Source organism: Arachis hypogaea, unplaced genomic scaffold (assembly GCF_003086295.3).
Source record: "Arachis hypogaea cultivar Tifrunner unplaced genomic scaffold, arahy.Tifrunner.gnm2.J5K5 arahy.Tifrunner.gnm2.scaffold_59, whole genome shotgun sequence".
Classification (NCBI taxonomy): Eukaryota; Viridiplantae; Streptophyta; class Magnoliopsida; order Fabales; family Fabaceae; genus Arachis; species Arachis hypogaea.
The window spans coordinates 25,384-46,447 of NW_027255485.1; the positions used below are offsets into that span (position 1 = coordinate 25,384).

At 26.7% G+C, this 21,064-nt stretch overlaps 1 pseudogene; it reads left to right on the top strand.

Annotated features, from left to right (window-relative positions):
• Positions 1 to 15,212: 15,212 nt before the first annotated feature.
• Positions 15,213 to 15,933, top strand: LOC114927216 (putative protein TIC 214 N-terminal part; annotated as a pseudogene).
• Positions 15,934 to 21,064: the final 5,131 nt, after the last annotated feature.

The window sequence follows — 21,064 nt, forward strand, 5'->3', positions numbered from 1 at the left end:
AATAATACAATTAAAATTTTCAACAAAATGATCAGATTATTCCTTCCCAATTTGAGATAAAGATTTAGAGACTTTGAAAAATTGGAAATTGACATACCAGACTATATAAAAATTGAAGTATAACTATACTTTAGTTTGATAATATAGGCCTATTGATTATTCCCAAAGCTCTTACATCTCGTAACTTCTCTGAATACTATGACCATACATGATGGGTTTCATCGAGAAGCTTCTAACATAGAAGATGTAGTGTTTTAGCAGCATGATCATAAAAAATTTTATATTGTTTACAAACTTACTTTTTCTCTTTCCATCTTTGATAATTTAAGCTCATCCTGAAAAGACTTGTTCAATTTCTGTTCCTCTGAAATTGAAAGAAAGAACATGATAGTTAGCAATTATTTAGTTTACACTCTCAAAATGCGCCAAAATCTAATAAATACTGAAGTGCTGAATATAGACCCTAGTATTTGAGTTGAATGTTTGCCAATTTATTGTGTTCTTGCTCCAATTCCAACTTCAATTTTTGTATCTCACGAATATGTAGAACAGCTGTTGTGGGACTATCTTTTTCCTCCCTTAAATTCGCAAGCTCCTAGAAGTCATTCATACAATGTCGCACAAAACAAATAAGCTTGTGATTACATTATCTTTGAAAGGTGATTTTATTCTGATGCTTTTTTGTTCGTCTCAGGAGTTCATAAGAGCTGGAGCATGTGGAGCTACATGACGAGAAAAAAATCTGCTAATAGTTTAGGAGGGGTATATTTTTCATACAATCATGACTTTGATATGGCTAAAGTTCGCTCTATAGAAGTAGAATTACAAGAGAATAAAGCAACAATTTTCTTATTACAAGCCCAGGTGACATATTTTATTAATCATTGTATGGGTGAAAAAGTGCCACATGACTTTTCTACAGCTACAAATAATGAGGTAAATATTATATTTTGTTCTTTTTTCCTGAATCTTTCATTGTGAATGATTTAATAAAACGATGATTTAGTTATTGTTGGTCATTATCCTTATTTGTTCGTATGGTTTATGCCTATTAATGTTATACTTAAATTATATAATGGTCTTTGTTTTTATTCTAATGTATTTTTATTTATTTTTAATTCTAGGTTGCAGACTCACCAATGGAGACAAGGGCCACCTTCTACTATTTCGTGACTTGATTATAGAATTTTATGATTGAATTGACCCAAGACTTTTGTTATCAAAGTGACTATTTATTTTAGACTTTTAGCATAGTTAAATAATAGAAGCAAAACTCTTTTCTAATTCAATTTTAGGATTGCGTTATTTGAATTTACTTTGATATGTAAATATAGTTTTTAATAAACACTGGTGGTATTTGATTTATGATTATGTAAGACTTATTAAATATATATTATATTTTGAAATACAATGTTCATATTATTTTGGTACCTTTTTCTATTTTATTTTGAGTTGTAGATTTTAATATTGTAGTGGTAATTTTTTTATTAGGATTGAAGGATTAAAAAGTAGTTTATATACTTAATAAAAAAAAATATGTTGCAGGTATCGCGGCAGTTTAAAACCGTCACAAAAATCATTTTCGATTTAATTTTTACGGCGGTTCAAAACTGCCGCAAAAGTTCAACGTTAATTTCAAATTGAAAGTTTGCGGCGGTTACCAAACCGCTGCCATACACCTGTTCTGCCTGACTCGAGAACACAGTGGCGGTTTCAAACCGCCGCTAGTTGCCGAGTGACTCTCGCGACGATTATTCTAGTGGTTCTTCAAAATCGCCGTTGCTGCTGTGCCGACAGTTGACCTGGTCACGCTTTGTTCACCGCCGGAAACAAAAAATAGCGGCAATTATAACCGCTGCCACACTCTCAAATAACCGCCGCCGCTTTAAATAAAACTATTAGTCAACAATAAATTTTTAAATAAAACTTAAATTTTAAATTAATTTTTAGTGTACTCAATTAAAAAATACCTAAAAAAATATCTTTCTGCTAATAATTAAACACTTACCTTCAAGTGCTTTAAAAGGAAAATTATTTTAAGATAATAGTATATTTTACTGTCTCTTTGTACAAATAAAGTAATGTCTATCTTTTATATTATTATTGTTTTATTCTCAAACCTCAATTCTTAATTTGGATTATGTTTGATCATTGTTTTCTTTCTTTCTTATTAGAGACAGGAAGGACAACAATACGTGGTGTGGGTGAATAAATGGATTTGGCATAGCCAGTAGTCCACCAAATAACACGTAGGCAAATCAGTAATCCACCCTTACTTATTTAAACTTGTTCAACGATTTCATCTCTTAAGAGTTTGAGAGAAAATTGAATAAACTAAAGAACGGATAAGGGCAAAGTTATCCAATTATGAAAACACACATACACGTGGACCAATGTGGGTGTTCCTCTGTTCGACCATAGAAAGTAGTAATAGAAGTAGAGATTCTTAAATGCTGTTAGTTTGAGCTTTGAGCAAAGACATAAGACAAAATACCTCTGCTTGCATTTATGTATGATTATTGTTATTAAATATGATGTCTTCTCATATTCAGTACTACTATATCTATTGTCAAAAATTCATTTGAAATTCATTTCTTAATATAATGGGTTAGCTTAGCTAGATGCAATTTATTTTTTAATTTTGCTAACATGGATTCTAAGACAATATTTCAAGAATATTAAACAAGTATTTTATTAAAAATTATTAATTTTTTTATATTTAAATTTATTAAATATATAAAAACTTAAAAAATTATTATATTTTTAAAATATAACTTTAATATATAGCTAATTTTTTATTTATTTTTATGTCTAATCCCTTACTATATAACTATCACATATTATGTAATAACTGGTCTACTATAATGTTGATTAAATTGAATTTTTGTTACAAGTAATGATTAAGGATCGATAAAGATGATTTTAATTTCTTGATAAATATTTTTTTAAAAGAAACTAAAAATAGTTTTTTCGTTTTTATTTTAATGTCATCAAATTATTTTTTTAAAATTTAAACTCATAAAAAGAGATATATAAATTAACTCTCTAATACATTCTTTTATGTAAATAGATCTTTTAATTTGTCTTATGCTAAAATTTCTTTTGGAGTAAATAAAAATTGAAACTCTAAATCTTTTAAAAATAAATATTTTAATATTATATCATAAAATTATTTTTTTAAAATTAAACTAATAAAAAACATATATATATATATATATATATATATATATATATTTCACCATACTGAAATGCAACATCTTCTTCTATAATAATCTTTTTTAGTACGTACCTACTATCACTTAATAATAATACAGACTAACAAGTAACTAAAAAAATGCTGAAATAATGGAGATAAATTATTTTTATGCAAAAGTTTACATGTATGAACGTGAATCGGATCGAATCGAGCATTAAAATTATCAGATTGGATCGGATTTAATATCTATAATTTTTAAATTTGGATTTGATCCGATCAAATTCGCACATTTGTAAATCGGATATTGGTTATATTCGCAAAACACAAAAATATTTTTAAAAGTTTATTTTTTTAAAAAAATATCAATAAATTTCATTTTTTCTATTATTTTTAAATATGTTTACTTTTAAAATAATATTAAATATTCTTTTCTTAAATAATAAATTAAAATAACACAATATAAATGATAATTAATAATTAAAATAAAAATATAAAAAATATTTATTTTTTTATTTTTTATTTTTGCAAATATGCGAATCTCAACATAAAATTCGCAATTCGATTCTATTAGTATGCGAATTAAATCCGGTCTGATTCAAGAACCTTGTGGATGGAATATATATCTATAGTTTTTGAATTAGATTCAAATAAATAATGTAAATATGATCGAATCCGATGTATAAAACACCCCTAGCACACTATAAAGGACAAAAGCTTATAGGTATTCATTATTTTCTACGGAGAGAAAAAAAAAGGAAAAGGAAAACTAGAACTATAGATTTGAAGGACATCCAATAATAATGTTGCGTTTCAGATTTGGATAATGCAAGTTATTATTGAGGGGTTAACCAGGACAAGCTGTGGGTTCCACCAATAACACTTCAATGATCATCAAATTAAAACGTTCCACATCTTTGACACGTCACCAAAGACTTTTGCAGCTTACATGAACTTGACCAATTATGCTATTGACATTACCTTGATATTAGTGTGAAATAAACCTCCAAAAGTTAGGTATTCAGAGAAAATAATGACCGGTTACTAGATACTATCAGTATAGTAATCAAAATAATATCTCAAGAGAAATATTTTGATACGGAATTAATATTGGTAAATTTCAAATACACGGGATAAGAGGATATTTTTTTTTGCCATCGTATAGAAAATTATTTTTGACATCATGTATAAAATTTACATTATATCTCGTGAAGTGCAAGAAGAAAGTGCATTATATTAATAGTGTCTTATCGTTAAATGTGTCTAAATCTATTCTCTTATCTAATCTCATTTTTTCTTTAATTTCTATATATAAAAATTTCACACTTCTTCTCACAATATATATTCACTGTTTTTATTTATTTTTCTCTATCTAAAATATAAATTTTCATTTTTCTCTCTACTCTTTTATCTTTATAGCTCATAGATAAAAAAAACCTCCATAATTACCACTTTTAATTGTTACACAGTAGCCGATGAAATTCAAAATAGAAGAAAAAGAAAAATCTAAGAAGAATAGTGGGGATGAAGACGAGATTTAGAGCATTTGAAAGGTGATTTGGATTTTAAAACACTTGTGTACAAGATTTATGAATTTTTCTTTTTATATATTTTTTATTTGATTTTTTTTGTTTTTATTTTATGTTGTTGCTAGCAAATAATAACTAGATCTTTTTACTCTTATTTGTTGATAAGATTTTTTTAATTTTTTTTGTGTGTAAAATGTTAAAAATTTTAGTTTATAATTATGTTATGAATTTTTTTTATTTAATAAATATATTTAAATGTTTTTTATATTTTTTGTTACTATTTGTTTCTTTAGGAGGAAATTATCAAGCAATTTTGATGGAAAATTAAAATAAAGGCAAAGAGGTTGATGGATTAGTTGAAAATGGAGAAGAGGTAGAATGATGAAGGGCACAATAATAAGGTATATATCATATGTTGGACTTCGTTCACCGCCACCGGTTGTTTCTTCCCTAACTACTTATCCCATTAAATTAATACTTGAAAAAAATAATAATAAATTATAAATAAGAGCCTAATAATGTATGATCATATCATTTCCATCTTTCTCGATATATACGGAGACACGAATCCAGAAATATTATTATGGGACAATAATATATATAATATTAAAAAATTATGTAAAAAATTATATAATATAAAATATATTAGAAAAATATATCAATAAAAAATATATTTTAAAGTGCAAATTAAAAAATATGTGTATATGTTTTATTAATGAAGTAGTCGATTCTTGGCATTATAAAATTCATCGGTAATAGAATTTGTGTCAAATTTTTTAGCAATTTTTTTAAATATAATTAAAAGACAATTAACAAAAAATTTATTTTTTGTTTTATTTCGGAGTCATTCTTCACAATATTCATAACTAAAAAAGATCTTTCAATTGTAGTAGTTGAAACAGAGAGAATTAATACCAAATGATAAAAAAGACGATTACAAGAAAAAAAATATACTTTGTGGGATTTAAAAAATTTTAATTATTAGTAATAATATCTTTTTCATATTTTTTAATGTTGTTACTTATTTTTTAGATATTAAAAATCATTAATATTTAGGTTGGACTAAATTATTATTTATAGGATAAAGTATACTTTTTGTTCCTAAAGTTTGACAAAAAAGTTTCAAAAATACTCCTAAGTTTTATTTTGTTTTAATTTTGTCCCAAAAATTTTCAATTTGCATCAAATATATCTTCGACGGCTAAATTTTTAAAAAATTTAAGACCAATCTAATAATAATTCATGAAAATTATGTTTGATTTGCTTGAGTTGAGGGGTTATTTTTATGAAATTGTTGTTGAATCGGTCTTAAATTTTTTAAAAAATTAGCCGTTAGAGAGATATTTTTGATGCAAATCAAAAATTTTTGGGACAAAATAAAAACAAAATAAAACTTAGAGATATTTTTAAAATTTTTGTTAAACTTCAGGAACAAAAAATAGACTTTACCCTTATTTATATTAGACTAAATATTAAATAAAATTTTTAAATAATTAAATCATACTTAATAATTTACTATTATTAATTTTAAAAAAAAAAAGTTGGAGCCGAGGTCTCCACTCGCCCCCACCTGGATATATATCGAGAAATCAAACATGTAAAACATGTGTTTCAAAAGTAAGGCCTTATATACATGCATAGTTAATTATTACAGCGGGTGCAAGAAAATAAGCTTCTAGATAACCAATGTCACTTTACGAACTAGCTAGTATTAAATATAATATTATGGTTTCTAATAATTATGATACAAAATAATTATATTTAAGTTTTAAGGTAAGATTCACTCGCCAAAATATAACTTACGAACATTATTTCTATTTTTATTTATCTATCTATTAGTTATAAACAATGAGTGAAAGTAGAGGAAAGCAAATCATTCCTTCTCAATAGTTAAAAAGAAGAAGAGAGACGAGCCTGATATGATTACAAATTTTGTAAAATATTAGTAGCTAGAAACTATTTGCAAAAGAGGAAGAATAGAAGTGAATAAATTAGATAAAAGGCATGCATGCGCACATGCATATCTCCTAGCAACATATCGAATTAGGCAAGAATAAAAGGATATTGATCATATATCATAGATTTTTGTCTCTCCAAAGAAGAAGATTACTACCACACAAACCCCTTCTTAGATTTTGTTGTTTAGTTCGGAAAGAGGAGGAACAATTTGTTGATGCAGGACCATGCGTCTCACTCGGAAGTTGCCAAATTAAACAATAATGCATTGCACCTAGACTCAATCTCACCACCAATACTAATTAATTAGTTCCATTGTTTCAAGAAACATGAGAGTTTTGTGCTATAAATTTCATTGAGTTCAATGTATTGTTGCACAAACTATATATAAATATGTGGAAAGTTTGTAAGTATATGGTATACTGGTATTTAGTGTTTTTTAATTATTGATTTTAATTATATATTATATATTATATTTTTTATAAATTACTGAATTACAGAATATATTTAAAAAATTTTAAAATATATACTTAAATTAGTTGAGTTATGAATGTACTTGAAATTTTAAATTCACAGAAAGAGTATTATTGTGGTAGGAAAGGAAAAGTATGAGGAGTTAATGGAATATTTGTACAATGTGTATAATGAAGGTTTATGGAGTATTAGAGATATAGCCATTAGTGTTACCTTTTTCCATCAGCTGAAATTTTTTGGATGAATGGTATCATGACATGGTATTAGAGCCTTAGATCCGAAAGGTTAAGAGTTCAATTCTTGGTGAACCTCAAAATTAGTTTAAATTTTTGGGAAGATATTTATTATCCCTAGTACTCGGATGGTTATTCTAGATAATATAGGAGATGCTCATTTTGTAATTTAATAACTCATTATACACATTGTACAAATAGACTATTGTCTCCCTAGTGGGATCTGGTACGAAAAAAGAGAAAAAATATTTTAAAACAATTGGAATCTTGTAAAATTTAATTATCCATTCAGATATTGTAGCATTATTATTTTGCATTTGAGTATAAAATACGTAAGTCGTATATATCATTTTGTTTTATCTAAGATAGCAACAAGAAAAACTCCAAGAAATGGTTGTTGCCATTATTTCTCTTTTGTCTATTGTCATTTCTATATAATAAAATAATAATAATCTTATTTAACAATTTCTCTTAGAAAAATACTCACCGACAAAAATGTCAACTTCGTAATTATTCTTTTATATACAAGTTAAGTTGAATATTTTGAGAGAGAATTAAGGAAAAGAGGGGGTGGGGATATGTGAACTATTTTCACAATCGACAAAAATGAGGGAGAACAGTTACGTTGAGAATTCGGATTTATTTTTTTCAACTCGTAGTTTGTACAGATGATTTTGTATTTGTTTTCCTTAAGATTTTGGGTTCGAGTTTTGTATGTGAGGGAAAGGATAGAAGCTAGAAAATATTAAAGGAATAGTTTTTATTAAACAAATAAAGAAATCAACACTTTTAATTTAATAGGTGCATTATTAGTGACTTTAAAAAGAAGAAGTTAATATATAGTGGTACTAACTAGACACTCAATAATAAGTAACACCTACAATATACTAATAAGTTTAATTAAGTTTTAGAATAACAAATGCATTTAATTATTAGCTTTGAAGCTAAGTTTGACGGAGAAATTCATTGTATGATGTGCATGAATGGCTTAAGAGATTTTTGGAACAGAACCAGGCTAGATAACCCTTAAGCAAAACAAGCTAGACCAAACTTCTGTCAACCTCTCTTTTTGTTTTTCAGGTGCAACATGTTTTAGTGATCACTAGGGTCAGTAGTGTCAATATAACCAGAGTTTTCCGTTTAAAATAATTATAATTTACACATAACTCTCTACTTCATGTTCAAAATTAAACGAGGATGCAGTTCACATAGAAAAGTAGTGACTCAATTGCAAACCATGTCAGATCAATGAAAATACGGTGTAAACTTAATGTAGGAAAATACGTGTAAGAACAGTATTCAGGAAATTAAAAAAATTTAGCTCAAATAGAAACTACCTATTTAAAACCTCTTAAGGGAGAATTCTATGGGATAATTAATAAGTATCAATTAATAACTAATGATTATAACCTGTTTTGACTTCTTTGTTTTTGGTCTTAACCTGTTTTGAGTTTTGACAGCATAAAATAATTAATACTATGTACAGTAAAAAATTGATATTATTAAAGAATAAAATTAAAATTTATTTCTATGTATCGTTTTTGTCCTCAACGTTTTAGTCTTATTTACGTCCCTAACGTTTAAAAATCGTCTCAATTTTGTCCCGCCGTTAATTTTATTAACGGATCCCTAACGGCAGGACAACATTGAGTCAATTTAAAAACGTTAGGGACGTAAATAGGACGATTGAAGCGTTAGGGACAATTTTGATATTTACCCCAAAAGTTGGGGACAAAAACAATACTTTACTCAATACTATATATAGCCTTTAGTGGTACAAAAATAATTATAATAATTAATTATTGCAATATCAATTCACCACTTAATTTCATATTTATGACAATTAGAATTATAAATTTATGTTTAATTTTTTATATAATTATAATTAAGATATTTTTCTAAATTAGTATAATTATACATTATTCATTAAATGCTAATAGTAATATAATTCTAATAAAGATATTTTTTAAAAAATAAATTTAGAAAAAAAATAGTACTTTTATTTAAAAAAAATGAATTCATGAGGAATTGATACCGTATTTTCATTAGTTGGGAAAAAAAATCTAATTTTACTATATTAAGTAGATTATTTTATATAATTATAATAAAAATATTTTTTTAAATTAATATAATCAGATATTATTCATTAAATGTTAATTATAATATAATTATAATAAAGATATTTTTTTAAAATTAAATTTAGAAGAGAGAATAGTGCTTTCTAAAAATAAAGATATTTTTTAAATTAGTATAGTTATGCATTATTACTTAAATGCTAATTATAATAAAGATATTTTTTTAAAATAAACTTAAAAAAGAAAATCGTACATTCATTTTGGCAAAAAAATGGATTCATGAGAAATTGACACCTCACTTTTATTAGTTTGGAGAAAATCCAATTTTAATATATTAAGTAGATATATAAAATTTTTATAATAATACACAGGTAACTGAAATAGTTTATATACGGATTTTTCAAGTTATTATTATTATTATTATTATTATTATTATTATTATTATTATTATTATTATTATTATTATTATTATTATTATTATTATTATTATTATTATTATTATTATTATTATTATTATTATTATTGGATAATGAATAAGAATTAGAATTATATCAATATTTTTAAAATTAATATAATTAAAATGACTAAAAATATTTAAAATCAATAATGTGCATTATTAATATCATAAGATTTGATCATTTTATGATTAGAATCAAATATTCTTATCATGATTACCACCACCGGTGCCATTATTATTATTATTATTATTATTATTATTATTATTATTATTATTATTATTATTATTATTATTATTATTATTATTATTATTATTATTATTATTATTATTTTTAATTGATAATTGATAAGTATTTTAATAATGCATTAAATATTGATTTGATATAATTATAATGAAGATATGTTCCTAAATCAGTATAATTATATACTATTCATTAAATATTAATTATAATATAATTATAATAAATATATTTTTTATAAAATAATTTAGAATAGAGAAAAGTGTATTTATTTTGGAGAGAAAACGGAGTCACGAGAAATCGACATCTCACCTTTATTAATTGGAGAAAAATCAAATTTTAGTATATTAAATAGATTAGTATATGTATCTATGTACAAAAAAATTTATAAAAGTACAAAAAGTATTTATATTTTTAAATATTTTAAGAAAAAATACACGAAATAATTACTATCCTAAAAAAATTATAAATTACTATCAAAATCAAAATTTAACTTGAGAATAGTGAATAATCATTATTTTACGTTCTTTTGAAGTGAAATAATTATTCATTGATTTCAATACACAATTTAAAATAAAAATTAAAATATTTATATTAGGAATATATTTTTTCAAAGATTTTTCTATAAATAACATTGATAGTTGAATTTGTAGACATTTTTATGTAATTCATGAGCAAAACTTTTAAACTTATTTTTAACTTTTGAAAGTGCCACATATAATTGGTCGTCTAAAAACTGGTTTGGATAAGTACAATTCAATATGAGATAAAGTTTGTCCATGAAACTTATTAATTGTCATAACAAATAATACTATTATGGAAACTATCTTTGTTGAAATCTAACTCGGACGGTTTCATTTGTTGGTACTATATTCATTATTGAAATCAAAGCAACATGACCCGTTAAAACTTCACATCCTAATGATTTCTAAACTTCCTAACTTATAACCTTTTACCTTTAGAAAAACTATTGAATTGGTCAATATTCTTAAGTAAAATCACCAGAATACCAACCTTGAGCATTAATTTATGTGGAGATAAATCAGAATAATTTACGTTATTCAATAATTTAAGACTATAGAGATTTAGTTGACTCTCCATATTCCCTTCATTCATACAAAATGAATTCGAATTAAGATATATTTTTTCTCCTCTAGAATAATAGTCATTAAATGGTTGTTGACATCTTTAATAATGTCCAATGTAAGAGCCAGTATAGTTCTAGTTTTAAAAAAATATTTTGAATTCATGTTTTTTAAAATATTTGGATAAAAAAAATGAACCAACTCATAAAATGTCTAGTTCAAAAAAGGAATAACAATATCTTCCGAAAAACATATCCCATGTAACTTGGCCTGAGAGTTGTGGTTGAGGTGCATTAAAAGACGGCAAATTGCGTAGTAATGGCCAGGAGATGTCAGATTCTATTTCAACTCATCATGGCTGGAGGCTCTTAGTGTTAGAGAAGAAAAGAAGGTTAAGGTTACATGTTCTTAACAACTATTTGATATATTTAGAAGGTGAGAAATGAAAAAGTCTTCAATGGAAAGAATATGAATCTAAATGCAATAGAATGAGAGATATAGCGTTAGTGTAGAATGTGGATGAAGGGCCAAGCCATGTGTGCAACAGAATGAGACACGGATAATACATGAGAGACCTGAACTGAGAGTCTTCCATATTGATTCGGAGTCATATTGATGCTTGATTGAGTATTGATTAGTTATGTTATTTGGTCATTTTGTGGGTTGTTGTTTTTCTTTGCTTGTCTTATATGCTCTTATATACGTTGGTTCGAACTTTATCCCATTGTGGGATCTTACTGGAACTATCAAAAAACGAAAATCTCAGATTCACCATCTATATTGTCACCTATTAGACCATTACCAATTTTCAATAACCACCCATCAAATTATTTTTCCTCATCTTAATCTAAAGTAGTTGTCCCTATAGAGAGTTTATATTTTTTGTTAATTTGAGCACCAGACCAAACTTCCAAAAGTAAGACGAATTTACAATTGAATGAATAGTATCTTGTCTCGACCCTTATGGAATGACAGGAAGAATTTGTCTAAAGACTCCACCTAGTACAACCACTTTTTTTTCAAAGGACAAATTTTTGTTATATGTTAGAGAAAATCTCATAATATCACTCAAGCATTTATCAAGTACTTCGTAGCAATACCTACTAACCATTGGAGCCTCATCCCAAATTATAAGTTTAGTTTTCAGCAACAACATTATTTGAGAAAAACCAGGTTTAATGTTGCATGTAGAATCCTCAGTTATATTCAGTGGTATTTTAAAATTTTAGTACGAACTCATTGAATACAATTATTAATTTATTGATATATGCAAACATCCCCAAATTGCAATTTGTAGGTTGCAATAAAATCCCTCCATCCAAAAAAAACTTAAACTTAATTTGCCTACCAAAACTATTAAAATACTTAAAGTAGAATCTTCTATCAGAAGAAGAATCGGGACCAATTATAATACAAAAATGCTAAATATAAACATACATGCTATGACACCTACTTAATTGAATGACTTAATATGAACAACTTCGTATATTTAATTAGGTCACACTTATAAAAACCACAAAAATTATCACAAAATAGATATAATAAAATGTGTGAGATTTAGATAAATTAAATTAATTTATTGATATATTTATTTAGTTATAATTGATTTGATTTAATGAGTTAAAGTAAATATATCAGAAAACACTTTTAGAAGCATGTCACGTTAGCTCCATCATTAAGTGAAAAAATTTGAATTTTATATAATAGATTATGAAAACGTGTACTAATATATGCCAACAAAGTATTATCCAGATCACCTTATAATTTTGAAAGGGAATTTTTTCTCCTGTTTAATTCAAAGGTGTTAGGCGTATTTTTCTGTTGTATAAGTAGTAAAAATAAATTAAGAATATAACATGTTTTGTTTGCGTTAGTGACCAACAACTTAATTTAACCAATTTGATTTAATCTAGTGGTTTGTTTATTATGTTGAAAATTTTTTAATCCTTTAATTTTAAGATCATCTATGTTAAAATTATTAAAAAAGAGAGTTAAAAATATAAAAGCGTATCTAAATTCGTGATCACCATCTTAATTTATTGTTTGTGATTCTAATGTGTGATTTTTTGATATTTTTCAACCAAAATCTATCAAATTCTTATTTTAGACTGAATAGTAATTTTTTTTATAAAGTTCATAATCCTAATGTACGCTTTTTTAATCTTCTTCGACCAAATTCTATTAAATCCTTATTTTAGACTGAATATTATTTTTTTGATAAGACAAGGATTGCATAGTAATTTTGGTGTATTGAAAAACTAAAACCCTAGAGTTATATTTATACTAGGTTATTGGTTTCATTAAGACCATCTCCAATAGAAAACTCATCTCAATTTTTATTTATGGTCCACCTATCATAAAAAGTAACTCTACATTAGTTTTTACATCATAAATTGTGATCCCACTTAATTAATTAATTAAAATTATTAAAATTAATATAGTTATTATTTTTTTCAATAATATTATTTAAAATTATAAATTCAAAAATAATTCACTATTAAAAAATATTAATAATCAAGAAAGAAATTTATAACATCTAATTTTACAATAGTTACTTTCATAAACAAGTAATAAGACCTCTCTTATTACTTTTTCATAATAAGAATTTAAAATGAAAAAAGTCGTCTTATTCAAAACCCCAATCATGAAATCCCTTCTCGCCCACTTCACACCTCGAAACACACCATTCTTATAGAGAGAGAGAGAGGCGCTTTCACATCTTCTTAAACCGAAATGAAATGGATGGGGAGAGAGAAGGTTCCTTTTTTTAGTTTTAGGGTACTCCGGGAACAGATCCAGTGGAGACGGAATGGGGCCTGTAGCTCAGAGGATTAGAGCACATGGCTACGAACCACGGTGTTGGGCTTCGAATCCCTCCTCGCCCACAACCGGCCAAAAAGGTAAGGACCCTTACCTCTGGGGGTAAGAAAATCATGATCGGACTAGCGGATCCAAAGCTATGGAACTTGGATGTGGGTATTTTAATTTGTCGAAATGGAATGGCCTTACCTTACTATTTTCTTAAAAAATAAACAAAATTTTCGTAAATGGTGGATATTTCTAAATAAAAAATTTATGTCCTAAGCTTTAACTTTTAATTCGCATATTTTTATCCTTCGTAATTCTTCCTCAGCCAGACTTGTGCGAAATAGCAGAACAAGTAAAGTATTTGTAGCATAGCAAAACTGCCTTCCTCGTCATTAATATGTTTGCTCGCGGTAATTGTAGCCTCTCGGGAGAATTGATGACTACATCAAAGATTCACTTGCTATTGCTAATACTAGTACATCGGAGAATTCTGAATTTGTTAGTTTAAATAGCCCTGGACTGTGGAACAAGGGAGTATCCCGAACCTACACCGAGGTATTGACGACGATTCTCAAATATCGCAGAACCGAATGGGATACGATGAGATAGAATGCAATAGAGACAAACAAAAGACAGGAGAAATGGGTTACCTACTTTTAACGGTCAAAGCGAACCCAACCCTTTCATTTTGAATTCAAGAATTCGGAATGAACCAAACCTCCCCAAGTAGGATTCGAACCTACGACTAGTCAATTAACAGCCGACCACTCTACCATTGAGCTAATAAGGAACAACGGAAAATTTGATCTCATAGAGTTCAATTCCCGTTCTCAACTCATGACCAATATGAGCTTGAAGTTTCCTTCGTAACTCATGGAACTTCTTCGCAATGGCTCCATTCATATGCCTTATTTGAAAGGAAACCTCAAAGTGGCTCTATTTCATTATATTCCACCCGTATCAAAATTTTACTCATTTTAGATCCCTCTCTTTGGTGTCAGTGAGATAAGAGATGTCATTTCTAGTCTATCTCTTTCTATTTTTATATAGAAATTTGGAAGGTTGAAAAATCATTATATAAATATATGGATTGAAAATTAGATAATAATCCAGAGATTGCAATAGATAATAAAAATAGAAGATAATAAAAAATAGAGATTTGCGATGATTTTTCAATCTTTTATACTGGATTATCTAGTATACTTATGCATAAAGATAATGAATCCGGTCGTTGTGGTCGAACTCTATTATGAGTTTCTGAGCACATTCTCCATAGGGCTCTCTTATCTCTTCCTTCTTCGAGCTCAGATTATGCAAGAAGGGACTGAGAAGAAACTATCAGCAACAGGTGGGTTTATTACGGGACAACTCATCAGTTCATATAGATCTATTATGCACCTTTGCATCTAGCATTGGGTAGACCTCATATAATAACTGTTATACCTCTACGCTATCTTTTATTTCATTTCTTCGGCAATAATAAAAAAAACTTTTTGAATTATGGGGAGAAGAAAAAGAATTCAATACTTAAATTTAGCATTCAAAGAATATTCTTTACTAATCTTATTTTTCAGTTATTTAACCTCCTTGTCTTACCAAGTTCCATATTAGTCAGATTAGTAAACATCTATATGTTTGGATGCAACAATAAATTGTTTTCAACAAGTGGTTTTGGAGGTTGGTTAATTGATCACATTTTTTTTATAAAATGGATTGAATTTGTCTGGATACAACAAAATAATGTTATTAAATCTAATGTACGCATTCGCTCTAAAAAGTCCATTTTATCAGAATTTTAAACTTCTATGGCTTAACTCTTTAGTGTTTTTTTATTTCTTACGTGTTTATACTATTTAGGCCGAACACCCTTACCCTTTGTTTTTAAAAAGAAACGTTCAAAAAGTAAAGAAAACGGTGAAATTGAAAAAAACAATTTTGATGTTGAAAGAATTTAAAAAACAACAAGAAGTTACTTTCATAAACAATAACGACATAATAATATTGACTAATTTTAAAAGTTATATCACAAACGAATAAAACATACTACATCACAATGGTTAATTTTATAATGTGGTTAACATTTTAAATCTTTTAAATAAAAATAAGCAATCCAACCAAAAATTATTTTGTAAAGTGTAAAAATATTAATTTATTTTTTTATATAAATAAAAATAATTAATTATAATTTAATATAATAATATATTATTTTGTAAGGTGTAACAACATGAAGAGCAGGCCTTTAAATTTGTGCAATTAAAGAAAAGATTGAATTGAATTGTGTAACACCTTAACTTCTAGCACGTCATGATCGTATTAAGAATAAGGCGTTACGACTCTATTATCCTTTTATTAGCTATTTAATGTTGACCTTCTACACGTTAACTGGTCGATAATTTTTAAGAAAAACGAAATTTCTTTTAGTTTGGTATATACTTCAAACTCAACTATGTCAGATAAACATATACTCACATAATTAATATTAATACATAATAATAGTTCATACAAGACTTAAATACAAACCTACCCCTCTGTAAAAATACAACACTTTACAACATCAAGGGTGAGGGGAAATAAACTCAAAAGCAACTAGCCAAACAAGCCTTCTATTCGTCCGTAGCTTTTCAATTAGTCATCCTGTCTATACCTCTGAAAGGGTTCTTTTAAAAACTTTGGGGTGAGAACAAAGCCACACATTCTCAGTAGGGAACGTGAACGCCACAATAAACAGAGTAAATACAAATAGCTACTTCATATCATAAAAACAATTTCACTTAAATCAGTTTTAAATTCCTTTCTTTAAATCACGTTACTTAAACAAAATCCTAATCACATTAACAATTCCTTATCCATAAACAACATTCCTAAATATATTATTAAGACCACAATATAAGTAAAATATCCATCAAGCTAGCACACAAGTAAATCACCAAAACAACAGCACAATCACAAATAAACAAAATAAAGCAAACACAATCAAATGTAAATGCGCAAACAAGATGATGCATGCCTGTTCCTAGCACAGGCCATGAGCTCATGCGTCGGTTGCTACCCGCAACCCAACGTTACTCGGAGTGAACCCCGAATATGGTTCCTTTACTGTGTCAGTTAGACACCTTAACATCACGGTTACCCGTGTCAATTAGGCCTCATTATAATAACATTCTAATGTGTATCGCAGTAAAAAACAGTGCTATCAGTTAGGCGAACATTCCCGCATTAGCAATCTCAAGCTATCAATTAGGCGGGCACTTTCGCATTAGCAGTTTGGCACAGGACCCGTTTAACATACAATTCTCATTTATTTATTTCATTCATTACTTTCCTTTTCTTTCTCTCTAAGTATCGTTTCCATTATTCCTCCACTTAGCTAAGCATACCTCCGCATCACCAAGAAGCTAAAAGTACCTCCGCATTACTGTGAAACTAGGCGTACCTCCGCATCACCTTTTAACTTTAAATGTATCTTAGGGATAACTTACACACCTTTGTTTAACTAAGTTCATACATTCTGCCAAATTCGGACATATCCTTTGGGTCTAAGCCAAGTTTTACCACGTTTAGATTAGAATTGAATTAGATAGCTAACTTAATAAAATTTGCTGCTACACTAAAGAGAATTCAGAAAAAATACAACAAGCAGTCCTGTTTTTGATAAATCTGTAATAAATTCAATTTTAATCCATTACTTCTAAATTTTGGTGAGGATATACTTAAAACTAATAAGTTTTAGTACAAATAAATTCTAAATCCATAGCACCTCGTTTGGTTAATTAAAAGTCAGTTGGAAGTGTTGCCCTGTTACTTTAAATTAGTTCTTCATTTTCTGTGAACAACCCAACTTTCAAGGGACATAACTAACTCTACAAAATAGTAATGGATATGAAATTTGTACTCACTTAAAATAGACTGATAGATCTTTAAAATACGTTTAAAAGCAACTCAAAATTTCAAAAAAATCAAAAGTTATAGGGTCTGAAAGTTGGTAATGTAGAACCAGAAAACCAAAAAATTTTACAGCAACCACTAAACTTCAAAAATTCATATCTTCCAAACCACTTGGTCAAATTCCCTAAAATTTTTTGGAGTAATATGGACTTATTAAAATTTGATAAAACAAATGAGTTGGTTCGAAAATAATGTCTTGATTACTCCCAGTTTTTATTTTAAATTGCTGCCCAAACTGTTTAGTAATTTCTGCAGCAAGACTTCTTAATTTTCACTAAACAAATTTAGTCCTCTAGGTTATGTGGTTATACAACATATAACAAACAGGGTGGCTATGCATCGTTTAAGGTGCTGGCACGTGCCGAATTTATTTAATTTCAGTTGTCTTTGGTATTTGCAGTTAAACATCCGTACCCTTTCAACGATCAACTTGTTATATATATCCGTCATATAGGTCCAGGGGTTTGTATAGGGCAAGCATGGCAAGAGGGAACAAGGATAGAGCAAGTGCCGAGAAAATTATGCAGCGAAATTTTAATGGTGAAGGATTACAGATCATTGTGAGATCATTGAATGAATTATTTGTTATACAGTTTGTGTATTTGCCAAGTGATAGTAACGTGCAAATGTCTCAAAGGCATGCATGAAGGAAATATGATTGCATTGCATCTAATGTTTTCTGTTTTAGTTAGAGATGGAATAGAGTGTATAGCTTGTCAAGAGAATAGCATGCTGTTAGAGGTTACTTTATTGAGAAGTGACTGCCAGTGTTTCGATCATAGCTTTGTAGACATTGATTATTCTGGTTGAAAAATGAATACTAGTAGTTGTATTAGTCGTTTATTTCAAATTCAAAATGTAATGATTTTATTAGGAGTGTACTTACCTATTCACTTTAACTAATATTTTTGTCTGTAATAACATTACCGAAATATACATTTTTAAAAATTACAATCTACTTTGTTCTGACAGTATAGATTATGCATGGCACAAAAGATTTATAAAATCAAACTACTTTTATAAAAAATATCGTAGATTGACAAAAGTCTCTGACTAAAAAGACCAAGGTTTCTATAGATAAAAATTCAAATAATAAGATTTTTAGTTATTATTTTTATATGAAAATGTCTAATTTTTTATTAACAATTAATTTTAATATTCGTTATCTAAAATTTGAAACAATTTAACGTGTATACTTTTATATTTAATTAGGTGTTAAGTCTGTTGCACAAATTGAAATAATTAATTTTATATTTGTTATTTAAAAATAATATTTTTTCTCTCTATGTATATAAAAATATAATTAAATATTAGCATAAAAAATTTATATTGATAGTTATAAAATTAATTCAAAATTAATTTTTTTAAAACAATTGAATTTTTATTCTAATTTTTAATTATAACATTAGTATTATCTTCAAATTATATATAATAAATATTTGAAAGAAGAGAAATAAAAATATAGATTAGAAAGATAAGTGGTGAATATTTAAAACTAAAAAAATGTATATAATAATAATAATAATAAATTTTTATTTGAATTATATTATTTTGTTAATTTTGTTTTCTGTAGAACAGAAAGGTAGAAAAAATAGAGAATGAAAGAAAAGAGATAGAAAGATAAAGATGAAGAATGACAGTGATAGTTTGTTAGTTTTGGAAGAAATAATTTTATTTTAATTGTAATAAAAAAATATCGGATTACATATTTTGATTTGTCAAAATTACTAATATAAAATATAAATTATATATAGAGTAAAAATGGTAGAGAAAAATAGAAAAATAGAGAGAGGTGGATAAGAGAATTTAGGAAGGGAGTTTATTGATTTTGGAAAAAAATATTTTCGCTCAATTTTAATAAGAGAGTGTCATGTGAGATATTTGATTATTAAATTAAATAGTAATATATGATACATAATATAGGTATATTTCAGTTTTAATATTTTAATTTAAATTTTAATATAATTAAAGAATGTCATGTTGCATATTTTGATTGTCAAATTAGTAATTAGTCATTGATATTAATAATGATATATAAAATAGATAGAGTGGTTGAAGGAATAAGAGATATAAAGAAAGGAAGAGGGAGGAGGGGAGAACTCTTTAATTTTGGAGGGAAAGATTTGATTTCAATTGCAATGAGAGAGTGACATGTGGCACGTTTTGGTTGTAAAATTAGTATGAAAAAGGGGAGAACTCTTTAATTTTGAAAGGAAAGATTTAATTTCAACTGCAATAAGAGAGTGACATGTGACACATTTTTGTTGTAAAATTAATTTGGAGGAGGCAAGAATTTCTTAATTTTGAAGAAAAAAATTTAATTCTAATTACAATGAGGAAGTAACATGTGACACATTTTGTTTGTAAAATTAAAAATATATAATAGATCCATATCAGCATGCAATAAACAAAATTACTGTAGTTACAATTTATAAACCACAGTCTGAATTACACGCTTCTTCTTCACATGAAAAATAGTACAAAAATTTTTAACTGTGAGACATAAATTTCTTAACTTTAACATAAAAAATTTTCAAGGTTTTTGGACTTGATGTTACAGTTTTTTTAATGTTTTTTATTCTTTTTCAATCTTCTTCGTATATAATTTTTATGTTTTTATTGTAAATTAAAAGATAAAATAAAAAGTTGCATAATTACTTCTTTTTTATTTATTTTTTTTCTTTGTTTGATATTTTTTATTTATTTATTTTATTCTTTTTAAAAGGTGAAATAAAAAAATTTATGAGTGTGAAACAAAAAGATTATGATACGAAGAAGAAGGTAGGAGAGAAAGAAAAAGAGTTTGAAAAAAATACGAAACAAAAAAATATTATTGAAATTTCTTTTGGAACACATAAATTTTTTAATTTTTACAGTAAAATTTTATTAACCGTGACACATCAAATAAAATGCTTCTTCTTCTTTCTTTTTTTCGTTACTCTTTTTTTGTCATGTATTTTCTTTTTTTTGTTCTCTTTTTGTTTTCTAAAAAAAAGAAAAAATAATAAAAAGAAAAAAGAAGAAGAAAAAAGAAGAGAAGAAAGAGAAAGATACTATGATAATGATAATGA